The sequence below is a fragment of the Octopus bimaculoides genome, chromosome 3 (genome assembly GCF_046866305.1).
Source record: "Octopus bimaculoides isolate indiv1 chromosome 3, ASM4686630v1, whole genome shotgun sequence".
Classification (NCBI taxonomy): Eukaryota; Metazoa; Mollusca; class Cephalopoda; order Octopoda; family Octopodidae; genus Octopus; species Octopus bimaculoides.
The window spans coordinates 169,048,475-169,066,770 of NC_142930.1; positions in this window are offsets into that span (position 1 = coordinate 169,048,475).

An 18,296-nucleotide genomic window follows, 5' to 3' on the forward strand; every position below is an offset into this window, starting at 1 on the left:
ATTTTTTCTTTTTTCTTTTTTTTTTTTGGTAAACTTTCTAGTCCAAAATTTGCGACGGTGCTTCTAAGTTAATTTGCCATGATTTACTCGTTCCCCTCTGTCTTAATATAGTATTTATCTTTTACTTGTTCCAGTCATTAGACTGCGACTATGCTGGGGCAACTGCCTTGAAGGGTTTTACTCGAACGAACTGGCCCCACTACCTTTATCTTTAAAATCCGGTACTTATCCAGTCAGATTCTTTTGCCAAAATTACTGTTGGAAGAGTCGTGTGTGCGTGCGTACCGTTACTTAATAAATGAAAAATGCATTCTGAATGAACAACGAGAAATAAAACGTATACGTATATTGAGGGTACAACCGGACGAGAGACAGACACAGAGGGTCCCTAATTGTTCATCAGTTATCAACCAAAATGGTAAACACTCAGTTACGTATCTTTAAGGATAAGACTGAGAATTTCCCATATTGGCGGTGCCTGCGAAAGTCGCATAAGTTTATATTCTGTGTGACTCTACTCTGCCTTCACTTTTTATCCTTTTCTCTCTCAACCACTTACTTCTATTTCTAACCTGTCAACTTTCCCTTTCTCTCTCTCTCTCTCGCCCCTCACTTGTATTTGTATCCTTTCTCCTTCCCCTTTCCTCTTCATTTCTCCCTTTATTTTCTCTCTGTTACTCTCTCCCTCTTTCTCCTCTGGCTGCTGCTGACACGTGACTCATGGCCAGCTTTCCTTCTTTTGGTAGGGTAAAAACCAAAAACAAAATCAAGAGATTTGGTGAATAAAATTTGAAGATAAGCAACAAAAATTCAATAGGTTATAGCAGTACGTACATTTCGTACAAGCTCCATTTATTCACGTAGTGAGAACACCACAGAGAATTTACAATGAAAATGTACTCCTCAGCTGCATAATGGAATTTCATTTTAGAAAGTCATTTTGAAGATGTTGTTCCCTGTCTATTATTTTAACAACACTGGAAAATACGAAAACTAAAAGAAGCAGCACATACACTAGGACACAACAACCTCCTAAGCAGACCGAGTGCAAATATGAATAGCATATGGGAACCGGTATTGAAGAAGGATAGAAAAATAATAGATTTATAAGCCCTAAAATTCACTCCATAATTGCCCACGGGCATATGGCGTAGTGGTTAAGAGCGCGGGCTACTAACCCCAAGGTTCCGAGTTCGATTCACGGCAGCGACCTGATTAATAATAGTAATAATAATAATAATATAATAATAGTAACATCGTTAGGAATGAAAACCCAGGTTCGAAATTTCCCCAAGACACCTGACGAAGGCTGGAGGGTATATCAGCCGAAACGTTGTGTTAACAACAAACAAGATGAGGACAAATATCCGTCAAATGTAAATAATGTAAATAATTCCTCATCTCTTAAATATAGAACTGTATTATGTAGTAATAATAATAATAATAATAAGTAAAGATTGAAACAACATCATTTTACCGAAAGTCTCGCGGGCGAAGAACGTACTAATAGTTTCAGATGAACGGAATCCGAGTTTTTACATTCGATTATTCGGATGCGTTTTACGCCGTCAGGCAGTTGAGTTAATCCTGTATTCAATACTTCGATCATCAACCTTAATCTGCTGACTGTTGCCTTCTTCCGCTTGTTCTTTACTCGCTTGATATATTTCTATGAGTGATTTCTTCTGTTTGCACGCATGCGTGTGTGCGTTTGTCTGTTTATGTGTGTGTGTCGGTGTGTGTATGCGTGTGTGTGAGTGTGTTTGTGTGATTTGTATATGCTGTGTGACTGCCTAGGGGAATTTAAAACGAAACCAAGTGGTTGCAACGCGACTTCGTGACCACACAACCATACCTGCACTATAATCAAAGACATTCCAAACGTGACTATCCTGTATATTTTCAGATATTGTGTATCATATTATCTGCCGATCTTTCTATTGGGATGTGATTTGATGGTGATTTGTCTGTTATTTCCAGCAAATCTAATGATCACAAAGTGGTTCAATCGCTGCTGTATAAACCTGTTACTTACAAGGAATGGTATACATCTGAAATGCTTACAATAATATGAGTGTTAAGCAGAAGAGTTCCTTGGGACTTTCATGACGGTCATCATTCTGTTATCCTATTCATTATAGTTTTAGAAAACATCAACATATTCTATTGCATCATTTTCATCATTGATTTACTAATGTTTTGACATATTTTTATAGCGTATAACATGTATCATATACTCGACATCAGGAAATATCAGCAAGTTTTAATGGACATTCCACACAATTATTATTTTCTTGATTACGTGAACTTAATGGTTATTTCCAAATGAAACTCTTTCAAGTGTAAAAACTTGTATTTCGATTTGGCTACCATATCCTCATGAAATTTTTATTTCATGATTAATTAGAGAAGTGTCTAACAGTAAATTTCTCATAATTAGAAACTCTATTATAAAAACGTTTTATTAGAAAACATTATTTATAATTTAACTCCAAACTTCCAAAGATATTCTTGTGTATGTGACATAAACACAAGTTTTAATGTCATTCATATCTGCCATACTGTAAAGACGAGTTGATTTCAGATCCAACAACTAAAAAAGGCAATGTTTCACACAAGCAAGTTTAACTTAGCTTTACAACATAACGAAAGACTCGTGACATTTCAGTATAGCTTCCGCTTAGTGCTGTGGACCATAATACCTTATGGTCGTTATTCAGAGCTAATTTAACTTAGCCATTGATACGGACTGAAGTGTACTTATGGCTGATATAAAAAGAAGAAAACAAAAATAAACAAAGCATAGCAGTGGTGCTCAAGCAATAATGGTATTACAGTATGCATCATTCTTTTGCAAATTATTTCCGGCGCCATGTAGCCACGAACAGTTATTGATGCATTCAATCAACCCTCCACGTTTTGACTCAACGGAACCGCCGAAAGTGATAGCTGAAGGGAAATATACATGCACAAGCAATTAAGCTTGAATTCATTTTTAACTAAAGACACGTGAAACGAAGGAGTTTTTCAACAACACAACGCGCCGCCCAGTCTGAATCGAACTTGTCAGGAATCGAACTGACAAGACATATGACCGTGAATCTAGTACCTGAACTAGTTTCGATTTCGCTTAGTACTTTCACGGTTTCTCATATTGCTAACTAGAGGAAATTTAGAATTCCTGTTAGGATCAATTTGGTTTGATTCTGTGGTTAGCGCCTAGTTAAGCCCAAGCAAACTAATTAAGATAGTTCTACAAAATAGAGATTCTCTGATTGAGCATGAAATAACTAATTCGTCAAACAGGAATTCCAGCAACAGTTTATTTACGAAATAGAGATATCTCTGTTGTAATGTTGACAATTATTTTGGGAATTTCTGTTCAAATAACACTGGGAAACGTGGGTTTTGCCTTTTGGTGTTGGAGACATGTTTCCTAGTAATGTGGGGGTGATGGTTTCAAAAATGAAATTCAATTTGTTCTATCACGTCACAAACTCAAATGTCCATTTCACAACATTTCTGGTAGTTACCATTTCAAAGACTAGATTTTGGTTTCATCAAATGCAGATCTATGTATGGAGCTTAACATACCTTTGAAAACATAGTTATTCAAGTAAATGCAACGAGAGAAGTGAAGGCAAACGTCATGAGTTAAGAATCTTTAGTAAATCAAACGTATCAAACTTGAGCAACTTTCACTATTTTCAATCTAACCAGATTTAAATGTCAGTCATAATGGTGACAGAAATACCCTTTATACAATTAGATATCAATAAACAGCACGTTTTTTGTAGTCCTTGACATCATGCATGTCTTATATTTGTGGAATTTGCTGTATTTATTCCCAGATAGGCACATACAGTGCTTGATTTAGTATAACTATCATTACAAATCAGATGAAACCTGTTTTTTTAACCTTTAACTATTTCATATGAAAACTGATATTTTGAATGTACTCTTAATGTTGCGAATCTGAGCTTAAATCAGTTGAGGTCTTTTTTGTTAAGCAAGGTCAAAGAACTGTAGAAAGAACTTCATGTTATATATGCGCTTTATGGATTTTTGCCACCACAAACCTGTATTTATTTACTTTGTAACTGTTGACAGATCCGAGAATGCTCTACTTAGATTTCAACTGGCTTGAATATATATTTTGCATTTCAGAAATATGGCCAGTTTTAAAGAATATGCAAAACGGCCCGGTTGTTTTCTCACATATTTGTGAATGTTTCACTTCAAATAGGCAGGGAAACAAAATCACAGATTTTACGAAGAAAGCTTACCTTTGGCAAGAAACAGAGTGATTAAGACAAATCCTAGGCACCCCATATAGTATGAAAAACATGTATTGAAACGCTGAGGCAGCGCACAAAGTGCCATTGGAAATCACCTAATCTTTAGCATTCTCATGGTGTAGGGAAACCCACAAAATCATCATGATAACTGCTTCTAAGTACAACATCGTTTATTAAAATCTGGCATCCACTATTCAACTTGTGCCACACTCGAATGATTTGACGCTACCATACCCTATGTCGTTTTTTGATGATAGAAATAATGAAAATGAAGAGATGGAATATGGTAACCTGGAACTGCGGGACAGGAGGCCCTGCCAAAACGTTTCTACACAGGCAGAGTTAAATGATTTGGTCCGTGATCAAGATTGGATCACGATTAAAAAGAAAAGAACCTACTTACACCGGGAAACAAGTTCAACTTTTATAGGCATCACAATAATGATTTGCTTCTGTTCTTCAGCATAAATGATGAATTTGTTTATTGCAATGATGATGTTAAAGGATTGAACTGGTGGCTGCCATGGAGTGTGAATACTATCCAAAAGACTGGAGGCTTTTCATAGATAGTTCAAAAGCTACTTAACGGCAATGTGTTTGCTTCCTTACTGATAGGATGTTCTGTAATACTAAAAGAAAACGTATGTTGCATGAAAATAGTGCTTGAAACGATGCGGTATGAGATGCAGAAATGGACGATATGTGGAGACTTGAAAATCATTGGATTGCTTCTTAGTTTACAATATGGTTTTACTACGAGTCATTGGTTTCTGTGTCATTGGGTCAGTCGAAGAAGAAGTGACACAGGGATAAGAAAAAAAAAAGGCTAGACAGAAGGGGATTCGAAACTGGAGAGAAAATGTGTTAAACAGGAAGCTGGTTGATCCCAGGAAGGTTTTGCTTCCCCCATTGCATATCAGTCTTGGACTAGGATGGTGACTGCTTTAAATTCCTTAGCAGACAGTTTCCGGCCTTGCCATGTAAGAAAATTAAGGTTGGTGTGTTTGACGGGCCACAGGTTAGGCTGTTGTTGCAGATCTTGGAGACCATATCTCGAGTTGAAGAAGAAACATGGAGTGCTTCTGCTATCGTTGTGTCTGATTTCCTGGGAAACAAGAAGTCGTCAGATTACGAAGAATTTGTACAGAGTCAGCAATTTCGAGCATTGGGTTGCATCATGTGTATAAAAGTGAATGTTCTGCACTGTCATCTGGACTATATTTCTGAAAATCTTGGAGCATTGAGCGATAAGCATCAGGAAGGGTTTCATCAAGATATCAAAACCTTGGAAACTAGGTATCAACGCAGGCAGAACACAAACATGATGGGTTACAACTGCTGCTCTCTGCAAAGAAAGTGTCGTAGTGCAAATTATTCACGCACAACAAGAAAGAAAACGTTTGCGTAGCTGAAACTCCAGTTTGACAGAAATATCTAAGTTGTGTAATAAATCATTTTGTGTCATATATTTGTTAAACAATAAAAATACTATTTGATTTGTGTTAGTTTCTTCTTTCAGTGTTGCATTTAATGACAAACGTGACATTTTGTGGTAAATAGTGAATTCCTTTGAAACAAAATATTTGACGTGATAGAAAATTTCTGAGGATATTTCTGAACTCACTAGGCAAGACTAAAAAGCAAGACAATTTTGTTTCGGAAATGTTCCCTCACTGTAATCTCTGAAGACCAACTTTGGGCATAACCTGCTCGATATTAATGAATTCGATGAACAATTAACAAACTAATCTTCCTAATCTTGTATTTTTCGATTGGTTCTTTTTAAATGGAACAAATATTCTGTAAGAGAAAGAACAAAATATTCCTTACGTATATGAGTCTCACAGATGGCCATCAAGAAGAAGTTTGGACTAAATAACATATTTGAACAGAGATTCTTTTGTCAAGGAAAAGAGAATTACTTGTGTAATGCTACTTCAACAGTTACAAAAAGAAAGCAATTTTCTATTTTCCTTACTGGTATAACTATATTTTCTTATTTCTTTATTACCCACAAGGGGCTAAACATAGAGGGGACAAACAAGGACAGACAAAGGGATTAAGTCGATTACATCGACCCCAGAGCGTAAATGGTACTTAATTTATCGACCCCGAAAGGATGAAAGGCAAAGTCAACCTCGGCGGAATTTGAAACAAGAAAGTAAAGACAGACGAAACACCGCTCAGCATGTCGTCCGGCGCGCTGACGATTCTGCCAGCTCGCCGTCTTCGCGGCGATATATATAACTCTATTTTCTGTTACACAACATACCTCACCTTAAATGTTACCAGGAATAATCAGCAGTGGTTTAGCGCAAGAAACTGGTACCTAGCTTCACTTGCAACTATGTTCACAGGGATAACTGGAAATAATAAAAGAAAACTGAAATTATAAAAGAAGTACTTAAGTTGTTTTCGTTATTACCAACTAAAATTATAATATAATCAAAGTTAGGAAGATGACAAAATATGTTATATTAAAAACACGTTCAACTTCATAAAAAAAATATATTGTTTAAAAGATGTTTATTTAGAAATGGCGTCATTCTGTACACATGAATTTATATTCAATTTCAGTAAAGTTTTATTGACTTTTAAGAAAATATGTAAATAAAGCATAAATAAACCTGAAATATAAAAGACAAATCAATTCTGAATATATTTATCATATTTCTGAATATTATCATCAAACAATTCTTTACACAATAGGTTTAGTACCAGACATAAAGTTGCCATATTTAAGACGGTCTCAGACCATTTTGGATTTACAAGTATTTTATATACTTTCTATAAACTTTACTTGAATTGCAAGAGTTTAGATTATTTATTTGAAATTTCTTTATGCGTACCTTAGAAGTAAAGATTCATATATACATGAAACTACTATCAAGGGAAATATATATATTCAGAGAAGACGATCGTCTGTAGAAAGTCAACAGTAAAATATTTGCGACCAGAAAACAAGAATTTATTTAACGTGTATAATGAGTCACCATTACGCGTAAAACAAGTGAAATGAACATTAAAGTGTTTGATAGCTTATGTTAAGGTATCGGTGATATGTGTTAGGGATAATAAAGAAAAAACCGAGCCATGGAAATTGCATAATTTGTAGGAAGAGGGACATTTTGCTTTCATTTCGCCTATCTTTTCATGTCCTTTAAATAAATCAATATTTATATGAAACAATGATGAAAGATATAGTAACTAGAATTCGTAGCCAGATATGTTTTATCCCCTGCAATTATTCTCAAAATTGCTGTATTTTACGATAAAGAAAATGAGTAATTTTTGTGGAGAATAATATACAGAAGTACACACACACACACACACACACACACACACACACACACACACACACACACACACACACACAAACACACACACACACACACACACAAACACACACACACACACACACACACACACATATATATATATATATATATATATATATATATATATATATATACATGACTCAGTACAAGCACCCTCGTCCACACATACACACATGTATATATCTGCGAGCGTGCTTCCTTAAGTGTAGAGTTAGAAAAGTATTTAAAAAGAATATATTCTAAGCTTATCTTGGCTCTGAAAATGTCACCCAAAAGGCGACATTTTAGAAACTTGTTTGTGTTTCCTATTCAATAAGACAACGAAGAAGGTGTTTTACAATACCTTCGTCATTGGAAACTTTTTTTTATTTTTTCGACAATCTGTCGACGGAACTTAGTCTCTGTGGAATACTTCCACTAGCCGACCATAAGACTGTTTTAAAATCTATAAAGGGGAAAATAGATTACAGATGAAAAATATAAGAAGGAATGAAATCCTGTAGGTTTCTATTATTCTACTGTATTCAATATATTTGCGTCTTTCTTGAGTATATCACAAAGAATCCCAATTCCATGCCACCAGTGACAAAGGAAGATTGCAAATGAACCGCGAAAACCTATTAAATTTAATAGATCCTTAGGAAAATGTATAAGGCTAAAACCAAAGAACAAAATCAGGGGTGAAAAGCTATATAGGAGGAACAGAATGCAAATGTTGTGTGTAAAGTGTGAAGATGGACAAAATACATAACTCGTTCTCAGAGAACAGAGGTAATATAGGCGGCAGAACTGAAGTAATGATTTTTAGAGATTAACATAAGGCACAAAAGGAGACATTAGCGAGGAAGCAACCGATGGTTAATGTCAAAAATTAATTTAAAAAAAAGATATTTTCTCTCGTTTCTTTTTAACTGTAATAAATTACCCGTGAATTTCTATCAAGTTTACACATATAGGGGTGTATGTGCGCATGCGTAAGTGTGAGTATACCTGTGCTTCCATGTGGATTACCAAGTGCACTTGCATAGGTATATGTGTGCATATGAATGTTTGTATGCATGCATATTACACACATACACACATATATATATATATATAATGTGTTCTTATATAGAGAGGGCGATGCATATGTGTACATATATATGTATATGCGCAGATATATATGTAAATATATATATGTGTGTGTGTGTGTGTGTGTGTGAGAGAGAGAGAGAGAGAGAGAGAGAGAGAGAGAGAGAGAGAGAGAGAGAGAGAGAGCATAGGCATGCATTTACTCACATATGTACACACAAACGAACATGTATTAGTTATGAGTTTGTATTTCCATGCATTTGGATCTAGAAGTTAATCAATGTACATATGTGTATGCACACACGCTCACATACATGTATATTTATGCAAGTAATATCTCTGAGTGACCATATAAGTAACAGTGACGCGCTAACAAAATTCATATCAAGTATTGAAGCCATACTCACCAAAATATAGCTAAGATAGTCAGATAATCTATCACGTATGAGTGGTATCGGAAATCCAATTCATCTTCTCTTGCGTCAATCCTCAACAGGAAGGTCATGCTGGGGCACCACCGTCGGCTGCGCTACACCATTATTTGGAACCTCCTCTGATATGCGGCATTTGGCGAATGTGGGAGATTGTGGCTGCTACCCTCATCTGTGTTTTCTGCTCATCTGGAAGCCTTGACAGGAGGCGATCTGGTTTTGATTTGAATAGACATACATCCACACTATGCAGGTCTCTCAGGCATTTTGAAAAGATATTGAAGAGTTGTGGGCCCTTGAAACTGAAGCTGTTGCAGTATCTGATCCTGTATTTTGATGGCGACGCTGCGATCTTTGGCACTATACTGTAGCGCCTCGTTCTGCTGTTTGCGTAACTTACGATGCCAAAGTTTAGTACGAGGCCTTCCAGGATTTTCCAGATGTATATCGCTGCATATCTTTCCTGCGTTCGTTCTCGGGAGAAGAGGTTTAACTCTTTGAGCCTTTCTCGGTAGCTGTTATGTTGCACTGAGACAATTTTCTGTGTAGCTTCATTGGGTCGCTTCGAGTTCCGCAGCTAATTATATATATATATATATATATATATATATATATATATATATATATATATATATATATAAACACACTCATACACCTACGTGTGTGTGTGTGTGTGTGTTTGTGTGTGTGTGCCTACAAATATTTCCCATGTAACTCAGTGTCAAAATATATCAACCCAAATAGTGAAATTAAATTTAAATCGACAGGAAAGCTGCAGTTGTTTTAAACAGCAGTTAAACTGAATCACAACATCGACTTTCTGGAAAGAGATCATGAAATTAAAAGGGAGACTATTCGGTGCAGTCAAGTACAATCATTCACCTGATAAGAAATGAATGACAGGCTACATAGAAGTCTCGGGTACATATCATTCGTATGACTCGTTCGTTATTTGTAAAGAATGAGAAACATTTTAAAGTAGTTCGTATCAATAATTCCAATCGATTATATTGGTATTACTGGTTATATTGGAATTCGCTCAGAAAGATATTTCTTCGAATCTGTCATTCATTCTCTGTTCTTTTCCCACCACGATTTCCTGTTTTGCGCGGTACGCATCTTTCTTCCATCACGCTCTTAAAATGTTTTATTTTCATTTTGAAACGAATGGTCTGCTTCGTCATTGTATTTTTCTTACAACTCAGAAACAATGTCATGATTTTAGAGTCCGAAGATCTTATTGTCAATTCATATATTTTCTAGATTTTTCAGTAGTGGATAGAGAGATGCTATTAACCTCCAACCACTCGGCTATAGAATTCTAGTGCTATTATATTGACATTTAACATAAGGCTTTTACCGTGCATCTTGTTACAATCACTTACTTCATATTATTTTACAGATAATCAACAAGGCAAGTGAAGCGCGCCAGAGATCGGGAAAGAATTACTTAGTGAGAAAGTTGGTGTTGTACAAGAGACATTTCACTTCTTCAGTACATTAAGAGTGTTCAATGTTTCAATATGTCAACAGAAATATTGTATGAATTTTCATATATTTCTGACGAACAGGCGAATAATGAGATAATTCACAAAGTTAGAATTTTCCATCCCTTTAAATGCGTTTACATTTTCTGAAAAATTAGAACATATCAACATTCCATCCCCACACTTATGTGTGTTTGTATGCATGTATGTATATAGATCAAAAATGAAAGACGGACAAGCAAAACATCTGGTGTTATTCAAGGATACTTACTTCATAATAAATTACAAAAATACAAAGTATAGAACAGTTATGGTCAATAAGCAGAGCCTCTTACAGCTGTTTATGGAATACCTGAGCAAGTGGGTCATGTTAACGCGTAACGAATTCACGTGATCCAAGTATGTCGTCAGCAGAGAGGTGAAGCGATGCAGAAAGACAGATACTTAATTAAGGATATACATAGTTATCAGTGCTAATGAGAGGTAACTGTATTATGTAATTCCATGATTACAGAATTAAAGAAGTGAATGAAGTCTTATAAGTTCATTAATAGACCTGTACGCAAGTGTTTTAGTTCAGCAGGTGAAAAATTAAGGCTGATCAATAGTATAAGTGTATATGTTAACAAATCCATTCCTAAGATCGGAAAACAAGTTTAGGTTGAGAAATATATTCCAACGTGAGATAAAGACCGAGAAGAACGCATGTCGAGTGAAGAAACATATTGCAATGCGAAGAAAAGTCTAAGCAGAACCAGAGTAAGATCAGATGTATATTAATCAATAGAGACGGGACGATGTGTGTGTTCATACACGCGCGCGCGCGCTTGTATATCTTAACAACGGTAGCCCTGATATATACATACTAAAAAAAGTGGAAGAGGAAGGGCTTCAAAGAAGAGGAAAACATGTTTTTTTGTTAAACTTGTAGTAGCGAGCGCCTTACTAATGTAGCCCTTGAATATACATATTAAGACAATGGTGTGACAAGGAATGGTTCAGAAATAGGAAAGGTGAAATGGCGTATGTTATTTGTCAAGCTAATAATGATTGACCAACTTGACCATTGGTCAGGCACAAATGAAGTTTCATCTTCTCAAAAATAAAAGCATCTCCTCATTCCTCCAATTTGACATTAATAACTACTATGTTTCTATCTCTTCTATCTTACTTAACAAGGCCATCATCCTCGCTAGAAAACTTGCTGGTATTACCCTCTTAGAAGTTAGTATTACACTAACCGCTTGAAAGACTCAGCTTCAACGACAAGCTCTGATCTTGGACATCTAACAATGACTTTTTTGACATAACGAGGGTCTCCTCTGACTTGGCCCAGCTTACAGACCTGTTTGGTCTATAGCTCCTTCAACAATTTCGCTTATTCTCTTCAACAATCCATGGCTGTGTCTACCTCAACAATGCTCTCCTAGTCGCTAATAATCTCACAAAATCCACACTTGCGAAAACTAAGAAAGGCTCTTGGAACCGCTTGAATACTCCGGAAGGTGCTAAAAAAATGAGAGGCGTTACCTTAGTTCACTGATAGTGAACAGCTGACACTGTAATACATCTCCAGCGTTAGAACCTGTGCAAAGGCAATAATAATAATAATAATAATAATAATAATAATAATAATAATAATAATGATAATAATAATAATAATAATAGTAATAATAATAATAATAATAATAATAATAATAATAATAATAATAATAATAATAATAATAATAAGAAGAAGAAGAAGAAGAAGAAGAAGAAGAAGAAGAAGAAGAAGAAGAAGAAGAAGAAGAAGAAGAAGAAGAAGAAGAAGAAGAAGAAGAAGAAGAAGAAGAAGAAATCCAAACTAAAACTAGAACAGCAACGGACCATGATAAAACGATGGCAAGAAAAGCCCCTACATGGTAAATACTGGGCTAAACTAAATGCGAAAGAAATAGACAGAGAAAAATCCCAGCAATGGCTGAGAAGCTCAGGATTCAAAGCAGAGACTGAAGGATTTTTAATTGCTGCACAAGACCAGAGCCTCCCCAGCAGAAATTACCAAAAACACATAATGAAAAGAAATATAACAAGTAACTGTAGAATATGTGGAGATCGACAAGAAACAATAAATCATATTATCTCTGGCTGCCCAGTCCTGGCTAAGAAGGAATATATTCACAGACACGACAGAGCTGGGAGCTATATACACTGGAAGCTATGCCAACACTATGGAATAACAACAGAAAAAAGATGGTATAAACACACGCCAGAAAAGGTCACAGAAAACGAGAAAGCAACCATACTCTGGGATATGCCAATACACACAGATAGAGAAATTAAGGCAAATAGACCAGATATAGTTGTCAAAGATCATGAAGAAAAAAAATGCTTTCTAATTGATGTATCAATACCAGCAGATGACAACGTTTCTCTAAAAGAAATGGAAAAACTTTCAAAATACAAAGACCTGGAAATAGAGATAACTCGAATGTGGAATCTAAAAACAGAAACAATTCCTATCGTAGGTGCCTTAGGTATAATAAAAAAATATTCAGACAAATACATAACAAAAACACCAGGACTTACAAATATATATAACATACAGAAAATTGCACTACTGGGCACTGCACACATTCTACGCAAAACACTTTCAATACAGTAAACATAAGAGCACCACAGCACATACCCAAGGCGCACAGAGCTGCGCTCGGTAGTGAAGTGAAAGCACGTTATAAAAATAAAACTACTGAACAATAATAATAATAGTAATAATAATAATAATAATAATAATAATAATAATAAAACCATCTTAATCCCCAAATCCACGGAAACGGAGAAACCACAAAACTATAGACCTATAACCTGTCTCCCTACGATCTACAAAGCCTTTACTGCAATAATATCGCAGAGATTGAGTAAGCACCTGGAAAATAACAACCTGTTTCCAGAAGAGCAGAAGGGATGCTGCAAGGGCTCATACGGCTGTAAAGATCAATTATTGATCAATAAAGCCATAACTGAAGACAGCCGCAGAAAGAAGAAAGGCCTCAGTATGGCCTGGGTGGACTACCAAAAGGCTTTCGACAGTGTTCCCCGCACGTGGATTCTAGAAACACTAGCCATAAACAAGGTGGCACCAATTATTATAAAATACATAAGGCACTCAATGAACAAATGGCAGACAGTGTTACAGCTCCAAACAAAAGAGGGACTTGTGAAAACGAAAGCCATCCCCATTAGAAGAGGAATATTCCAAGGAGACACGCTCTCTCCACTCCTGTTCTGCCTGGCACTCACACCTTTAACTGAATTGCTAAATAGAACTGGATGCGGTTACAAATGCTATGGGAAAACAGTCAGCCACCTTCTATATATGGATGACCTAAAATTATATGCAAAAAATGACAAAGAGCTAGAAACACTACTACAGACAGTAGTACAGAGTTTGCAATTAACAGTACAGGTACATGAACGCGAACATAGACAAAATCAACATCCACATCATGCGATGTATAACAATAATTATTGTAGACGTGGGTTTCAGAACTAATGACTATTCATTACTTGAATATTTGCGCTATCAGCCCTATCGTAAGCATTTGAGACAATGATGTTCCATTGTCTCACACGCTACCGTCTTAACCAAGGAAAGAACACAACACACACTGGAATATAAGTAAATCGACGGGATGATCATGACGAAACGCCTCTGATCATAGTGTTGTTATCAGTAAACAAGTAGCATACTTTACAACCAACTCAAATGTATTCTGGGAAACAAGGAAAATTCGTTGGGTTTGCATTTTAGTAACTAGAGAGATAAGATCATGTCTTTGAGCAGATATCGCCATCCCAATAATCGATAAAAACAATGGCATCTGTTTTAGTTAAGCGTCAAGTAGATAGGAATAGTCTCCGGAATGTTTTCAGGACATACGAAAAAACCATTTTGGTAATATAAAAGATGTCGAGGACACATGACATCGTGGTTAAGGGTGCTACTCACGCCAACAAGGTCGTGGTTTGAAATCCTGGAATGAGAGGTGTATTGTGCGCGAAACACTTCATCTCATGTTGCACTGCGACCATTTCAGTACTTGACGAGTAGGAATTTTGACTAGCTGGGAAATGGATTTATTTTCCGGATATTAAAGAATTGCAGCCAATCACATTACATTCATGGAAAATACTGCCACTCTCGTTTAAAAAGAGAAAAACACTTAGAGAATTATTACAACAGGGTACTTCATTCAGTATGCTTTTCGGATACCAGCTGGAACGTGAGACAAAATCTTATATGAGGCAATAGAATATTCATATAAGCGGATAAAACATATTTAATTTTTGTAAGAATTTAAACTGAAGTCATATTTGGAGCAGGCGTTATACAGGTAAATCAATTCTTGTTACTTTTTTTTTCAAGATTTAACATTTATATAGATACACTCATATATGATTGATTGATCACTCTATCTCTATCTTATTATAACTATGCAACTTAAAACAATAAAGTTCTCCCTGGCGATCCATTGTCGGTGAGCATTTCGTTCCTAGCAACCTTAACGTAAGAACTATTATTTAAACATGTGTTCTTCCTGTTCATCCTATATATAAACTTATATAAACAAATGCATAGGCGTGGCTGTGTGCGAAAAGCTTGCTTCGCAACCACATAGATCTAGGTTCGGTTTTACCGCAAGGCAATTTGGGAAAGTGTCTTCTACTATAGCCGTGAGCCGACAAAAGTCTTGTGAGTGGATTTGGTAGACAGAAACCGAAAGAAGCCCGTCTGATATATATATATATATATATATATATATATATATGTGTGTGTGTGTGTGTGTGTGTGTGTGTGTGTGTGTGTGTGTGTGTGTGCGCGTGGGCGTGTGTATGTGTGTGTGTGTGTGCCTGTGTGTGTGTTGGCGTGTATGTGTGTGTGTAGATCTCTAAATGAGTATGAATATTTATACATTTATTTATATACGAATATATATATATATATATATATATATATATATAAATATGCTCAACCTCGTACACAAGTGTATGCATTCACACACACACATGCAGACAAGCACACACACACACACACACACATGTATATAGATAGATAGATAGATAGATAGATAGATAGATAGATAGACGGAAAAAGAAAGAAGCTCGTCTTTTAAATATATATGTATATGTGACTCTGTGTGTGTGTGTGTGTGTGTGTGTGTGTGTGTGTGTGTGTGTGTGTGTGTGTGTGTGTGTGTGTATGTGCGTATGAGTGTGTGTTGGTGTGTATATGTGTGTCTTTGTGACTATGTTTATTTCCCAAACACAGCTTGACAGCAGGCTTTTACGCCCACCTTAACGTAACGGTTCGGCAAATATGACCATAAACATAAGAACTAGGCATACAAAGAATAAGCCCTGAAGTCAATTTCTTCGGCTAAAAGCCTTTGAGGTGCTGCTCTAAGATGGCCGCAGTGAAATGACTTAAAGAGTAAAAGTACTAAAGAAAATGACAATATATTTAGATATGTGTGTGCGTATGCGTGTGTGTAGATATCTAAATGAGTATGAATATTTATAGATGTATTTATATATGTATATATATATATGTATGCTTAACTTCGTACACAAATGCATGCATTCACACACACACACACACACACACACACACACACACATATATATATACATATATATATATACACAAACATGTACATAAATATACACACCCACATACACAAACGCACCCAGGTATACTTACACACACTGGAGCTGATGGACTCTTTGAACTCGCTTTCGGCATCGGTTTGATTTTTGAACTCCTTCTCTCGAAGGAAACCATAAAGATACTTGAAAAAGTGGAAGTCGTTGGGAGAAAGGTTTGGGGAATAGGCTGAGTAGGGAAGAACTGCGTAGCCGAATTCCCTAAACTTCTGGAGCGTCATTAGTGAAACGTGTGGTCGAGCATTGTCATGGAGAATAACTGACCCTTTTCTGTTGACCAGTCTGGGACAGAGGAGTAGCAGTTTTTCGTTCATTTTGGAAATTACTTGGTAATATGTTTCTGCCTTAATGGTTTTTCTGGGTTTTAATAAGTTATAGTGGACGAGTCCAACAGCACATCACTAAACAATCACCATAACCTCCTTTTTGAAGAGATCGAGTTTAGGGAAGCTTTTCTGTGCTTCATTTTGGTCCAACCACTGCGAAAAACATTTTTTATTACTATACAGAATGTACTTTTCATCGTAAGTACGGTCGAGAAATGGATCGGTCTGGTTACGGCGAAGAAGCGACGAGCACATTTCATATCTGCACATTTTCTGATTTTCATTCAAATCATGTGGTACTCATTTGTCGAGCTTTTCTGATTTTCCGATCGCATGCAAATGGTTGCAGGCAGTTTTCAGGCTACCTTGAAGTTCTCGAGTGGTTTTACGTGGCTCTCTCTTAATGACGGTCTTAGGTATAATAAAAAAATATTCAGACAAATACATAACAAAAACACCAGGACTTACAAATATATATAACATACAGAAAATTGCACTACTGGGTACTGCACACATTCTACGCAAAACACTTTCAATACAGTAAACATAAGAGCACCACAGCACATACCCAAGGCGCACAGAGCTGCGCTCGGTAGTGAAGTGAAAGCACGTTATAAAAATAAAACTACTGAACAATAATAATAATAATAATAATAATAATAATAATAATAATAATAATAATAATAATAATGGCTTCTGATCTTAATTGATTGGAAGTGTTATCATGTACATTGTTTTGAGTTGGTATAAAAGATGGGCCTCAGCAAATATTCTGCTCAATTCCACAGATTTGCTTGTCATTTGTTTGACTTTAACCAGTTGAGTATGTCCCTAGGTGGCTGAAGATATGTGCATTTCTGATCACGAGCAGAAGTAGTGGGGGAACATCATAGCTATGTGTTGGGAGGAATTCTTTGGGGTTTGAATAATTCACCTTTGGAAACATGGGTGTTTTGCTCAACATCCTTAAAGAAACCTTATTCAGGGACCTTTTGAGTGGGATGGGCTACTCGACTTGAAGAAAATTCTAACTGGGCCTCATCTGCGAGGTCATGATCTGTTTATCTTGATATGAGATCACCATGTCGCACACATATGGTTGTAATGCATGTGCCTGGTGTACCCTTATCAGACGGGTAGTCATGATGGGTATATTGGGCTTTGTATATTTTACCCCAGCTAACTTTGATGGCATGCACTGCTCTCTAACTCAATAATAATGATGATGATGATGATAATAATAATAATCTTTTCTACAACAGGCTCACGCGTCTACAGCAATATGAACAGGCATCGTTTTTTCACACGTTTACTTAGAACAATTATTATAGCTACTGTCTTCACCGTTGTTTACTTCAGTAAGTATTTCTCTTTTTCTCTTCCCTTCTCATACTAATTCGTCCTTCTCTTGAAATGTCTCACTTTATCTCTCTTTAACGCTAACTAAAGATTTGTCTTTTGCTGTTGAAGCATTTTATATTTTTCTACTTTTACTTGTTTCAGTCATTTTCTGGTAGCCATGCTAGAGGACCGCCTTGAAGGGTTTTAGTTGAAAAGATCAACCCCAGGGCTTATTTCTTAAACCTAGTGTTTTTCTGTGGGTCTCTTTTGCCTAACCGCTAGGTTATGGGAACGTAAACAC